Source organism: Amphiura filiformis, chromosome 9, assembly GCF_039555335.1.
Source record: "Amphiura filiformis chromosome 9, Afil_fr2py, whole genome shotgun sequence".
NCBI classification, from domain to species: domain Eukaryota; kingdom Metazoa; phylum Echinodermata; class Ophiuroidea; order Amphilepidida; family Amphiuridae; genus Amphiura; species Amphiura filiformis.
In genome coordinates this window covers 14049471-14055229 of record NC_092636.1, presented here as the reverse complement: position 1 = coordinate 14055229, position 5759 = coordinate 14049471, and positions in this window count along the sequence as shown.

The following is a 5759-nucleotide window of genomic DNA, read 5'->3' as shown; positions in this document are numbered from 1 at the left end:
ATGCGTAGATTTTGATGTTGGTAGATCCTTTCTTGAAACCCTTTTGCTGGTTTTTCAGCTGTGGCTTGTGCTTTGAACAAATCTTGCAGAAGCCACGCTGTTTCTCCTCGTCATACTCTAACCATATAATCTGTTCAGTCCATTCCTTGACGAATCTCTGTGGGCTGCAATTGGCTTCATGTTGAGGATGCCTTTCTATCCGTTATCTGGCACTCAGAAAGACTGAAATACTGAAACGTCTATAGGTGTGCGGCTGCTGAGATAATAGATATTATTTTCTCAATGATGGGACGCCTTTTCCAGTCTAGTTTCAAAAACTTACTGATATCACTTGCTTGGACGTTTCTTTCAGTCAATTTGCCAACAGAAAATATGTGTTTAAGAAAGTTGGAATTTGGGTCTAGTTTCCAAAACGTATTGATATCACTTTTTCAATGCTTGGATGATTCTTCCATTCAATTTGCCAACAGAAATTATGGGTTAAAGAAAGTTGGAATTTGGGTCCAGTTTCCAAAACGTAGAACACTTTTTCAATGCTTGGACAATTCTTCCATTCAATTTACCAACAGAAATTATGGGTTAAAGAAAGTTGGAACTTGGGTCCAGTTTCCAAAACTTGGAACACTTTTTCAATGCTGGGCGTCTCTTCCAGTCAGTTTTCCAGCAAAATTTTTTTGTGATTTAAGGAAGTTGGAACTTTGGTATTTGGCACTCATGATGAAAGACAGTACCATCACTTTACCAACAAATCAATGATTTTATCTCAAAATCTTCTCTTCTGTAAGCAAGTGACCTTACACTCTGCATAAATGGTTCCTGGATAGACTTTGTCTGAATCATCTCAACTGCTCTCTCTTCTAATCGGCCAAAAATGAATTACTGGGATGTCAGCCAAGTACCCACCCCGATACTCCTTCTATGTGACACCACAGTTTGATAGGTGGTGATTAAGGGCAACATGTAGTGAGCCGCCCAGTAGATAAAACTGTTGCTTACTGTCCATATCCAGCTGCACCTGGAATGCAATGGCAGCACAATCAACACTATTAGTATGTTCAGGTTCCACAGGAACTGGAACAATCATGTAGTTAAATTCATTTCTCTGTCGTTGTTGTTCCTCCCTCTCTCGCTCTTCATCTCTCTGTTGTTGTTCCTCCCTCTCTCACAAGATTGTGTGTCTGCTGAAATCATAGATATTACTTCCTCAATGCCGAGATTAAGGGCAACAAGTAGCGAGCTGCCCAATAGATATACCTGTCATCTCCTGTTTCCATATCCAGCTGCACCTGGAATGCAAAAACACGTTCAACAGTATAATAGTATGTTCAGGTTCCACAGGACCAAAAAGTGAATTACTAAAACTTCTAGAGTGTGTGGCTGCTGAGATCCTAGATATTAATTCCTCAATGCCGAGATTGAGGGCAACAAGTAGTGAGCTGCCCAGTAGATAGAGCTGTCATGTCCTGTTTCCACAGGACAAAAAGTGAATTACTAAAATTTCAAGATTGTGTGGCTGCTGAGATCCTAGATATTAATTCCTCAATGCCGAGATTAAGGGCAACAAGTAGCGAGCTGCCCAGTAGATAGAGCTGTCATGTCCTGTTACCACAGGACAAAAAGTGAATTACTAAAACTTCTAGAGTGTGTGGCTGCTGAGATCCTAGATATTAATTCCTCAATGCCGAGATTAAGGGCAACAAGTAGCGAGCTGCCCAGTAGATAGAGCTGTCATGTCCTGTTTCCACAGGACAAAAAGTGAATTACTAAAATTTCAAGATTGTGTGGCTGCTGAGATCATAGATATTACTTCCTCAATGCCGAGATTAAGGGCAACAAGTAGCGAGCTGCCCAGTAGATAGAGCTGTCATGTCCTGTTTCCACAGGACAAAAAAGTGAATTACTAAAACTTCAAGAGTGTGTGGCTGCTGAGATCCTAGATATAACTTCCTCAATGCCGAGATTGAGGGCAATAGTAGCGAGCTGCCCAATAGATAGAGCTGTCATGTCCGGTTTCCACAGGACCAAAAAGTGAATTACTAAAACTTCAAGAGTGTGTGGCTGCTGAGATCATAGGTATTACTTCCTCAATGCCGAGATTAAGGGCAACAAGTAGTGAGCTGCCCAATAGATAGAGCTGTCATGTCCTGTTTCCACAGGACAAAAAAGTGAATTACTAAAACTTCAAGAGTGTAAGGCTGCTGAAATCATAGGTATTACTTCCTCAATGCCGAGATTAAGGGAAACAAGTAGCGAGCTGCCCAATAGATAGAGCTGTCATGTCCTGTTTCCACAGGACAAAAAAGTGAATTACTAAAACTTCAAGAGTGTGTGGCTGCTGAGATCCTAGATATTACTTCCTCAATGCCGAGATTAAGGGCAACAAGTAGCGACCTGCCCAATAGATAGAGCTGTCATGTCCTGTTTCCATATCCAGCCTCACCTGGAATGCAATGGCAGCAGGATCAAAAGTATTATAATATGTTCAGGTTCCACAGGACCAAAAAAATAATTACTAAAACTTCAAGAGCGTGAGGCTGCTGAGATCATAGCTATTACTTCAGTGCTTGGACTCCTTTTCCTCTCTAGTTTCCAAAACTCACTAATATCACTTCTTCAATGCTTGGACGTTTCTTCCAGTTAATTTGCCAACAGAAATTGCGGGTTAAAGAAAGTTTGAACTTGGGCAACTTAGTACACATTTAGTTTCTATGCATTTGTAAATTTTAAAAGTGACATAGCCTTACTTGATACAATAAAGTCAGCTGAAAGCAGGCAAATTCCTGTAAGCCACCTCCATGCTGCTACCATCTCTTCCATCTATCACAATGGTATATTTATTGAATTTATATGACACATCTATTGATATTCCTAATATGTTTTCCCCTGCTTCTTTTTCCATTTCCCCGGATGCAGTCACAATGAAAATCTTTGGTTGAAATCTGTGATCATTCAAAAAAAAAAAAATTACTCTAGCAATAGTATAAGAATGAATATAGAAAAATATACTTTCTGCAAATTTCAGAGTTTTGATGTTAATATTATTCATCAGGAGGGTGGTATGATCTTGTATCAGATGCAGAATATGACCAACCCTGGCTGAAATTTGATACACTTTTGATACGTATGAAAAATGTATGAAATAAAAGGATTTGAATTGGAACCCTCATTTCATACACTTTTATGTATCAAAACTGTATCAAATTAACATTGCATACACATTTTATACATATCAAAAGTGTATCAAATAAAAAAGATAATGTATCAAAAAAGTATCAAATGAAATGTATCCTTTCATTTCATACATATTTGATACATAATTATATCAAAAGTGTATCAAATATGTAACTGTATCAAATCAGGGTTCCAATTTAAACTGTATCAAATTAGTGTTGAAATTTTTATCCTTTCATTTCATACATGTTTCATACATAATTTATATCAAAAGTGTATCGAATATGTAACTGTATCAAATCAGGGTTCCAATTTAAACTGTATCAAATTAGCGTTGAAATTTTTATCCTTTCATTTTATACACATTTCATACATAATTATATCAAAAGTGTATGAAATATGTAACTGTATCAAATCAGGGTTCCAATTTAAACTGTATCAAATTAGCGTTCAAATTTTATCCTTTCATTTCATACACATTTCATACACATTTCATACATAATTTATATCAAAAGTGTATTGAATATGTAACTGTATCAAATCAGGGTTCCAATTGAAACTGTATCAAATTAGCGTTGAAATTTTTATCCTCTCATTTCATACACATTTCATACATAATTATATCAAAAGTGTATGAAATATGTAACTGTATCAAATCAGGGTTCCAATTTAAACTGTATCAAATTAGCGTTCAAATTTTATCCTTTCATTTCATACACATTTCATACATAATTATATCAAAAGTGTATGAAATATGTAACTGTATCAAATCAGGGTTCCAATTTAAACTGTATCAAATTAGCGTTGAAATTTTTATCCTTTCATTTCATACACATTTCATACATAATTTATATCAAAAGTGTATTGAATATGTAACTGTATCAAATCAGGGTTCCAATTGAAACTGTATCAAATTAGCGTTGAAATTTTTATCCTCTCATTTCATACACATTTCATACATAATTATATCAAAAGTGTATGAAATATGTAACTGTATCAAATCAGGGTTCCAATTTAAACTGTATCAAATTAGCGTTCAAATTTTATCCTTTCCTTTCATACACATTTCATACATAATTATATCAAAAGTGTATGAAATATGTAACTGTATCAAATCAGGGTTCCAATTTAAACTGTATCAAATTAGCGTTCAAATTTTATCCTTTCATTTCATACACATTTCATACATAATTATATCAAAAGTGTATAAAATATGTAACTGTATCAAATAAGCGTTCCAATTTAAACTGTATCAAATTAGCGTTCAAATTTTATCCTTTAATTTCATACACATTTCATACATAATTATATCAAAAGTGTATGAAATATGTAACTGTATCAAATAAGCGTTCCAATTTAAACTGTATCAAATTAGCGTTCAAATTTTATCCTTTAATTTCATACACATTTCATACATAAGTATATCAAAAGTGTATGAAATATGTAACTGTATCGAATCAGCGTTCCAATTTAAACTGTATCAAATTAGCATTGAAATTTTATCCTTTCATTTCATACACATTTCATACATAATTATATCAAAAGTGTATGAAATATGTAACTGTATCAAATCAGGGTTCCAATTTAAACTGTATCAAATTAGCATTGAAATTTTTATCCTTTCATTTCATACACATTTCATACATAATTTATATCAAAAGTGTATCGAATATGTTACTGTATCAAATCAGCGTTCCAATTTAAACTGTATCAAATTAGCATTGAAATTTTGATCCTTTCATTTCATACACATTTCATACATAATTATATCAAAAGTGTATCAAATATGTCACTGTATGAAATCAGCGTTCCAATTTAAACTGTATCAAATTAGCATTGAAATTCTTATCCTTTCATTTTATACACATTTTATACATTATTATATCAAAAGTGTATAAAATATGTCACTGTATCAAATCAGCGTTCCAATTCTAATGCTGGCCAGCGGGACCGCCCTATTTTTGATACATGCCATTTGATACACTTTTGATATAGTTTTTTGATGCACTTTTGATACAGTTTTTTGATACACTTTTGATAGTTTTTTTGATACACTTTTGATACAGTTTTTATACTTTTGATACAGTTTTTATACACTTTCGATACAGTTTTTTATACACTTTTGATACAGTTTTGATACAGTTTTTTATACACTTTTGATACAGTGTTTCAAATTTCAAAATTGGTCCAATCAAGCTCAAATTCAACAAGAATTATCCTTACATGATCTAAACATATTTGCAAACAGTATTGACCCCAAAGTGAAGGGGTCAAATGTCAAATTTTGAAATTAGTCTAATCAAGCTCAAATTCAACACTGCCCTCTACTGCCAATGCTGACCTCTAGCACTTTCCCCCCTCACAGAGTAGCTCAATGCACTTTCCCCTATCAACGTTCAAAATAACAACGCAATAGGATAAATGTGTGAGAAAGTAGGCCTATTGCAAAAAAGAAGCAAAACCCAACCAAAATGGAACATACATACATCAGAAATTTCAAGAAATTTGGACCCATTGATATACCAAAAGTCAAAATTTTCGGCCGAATTTAACCCAAATTGTCTTAGTTTTTACAAATTTTCCTAAAA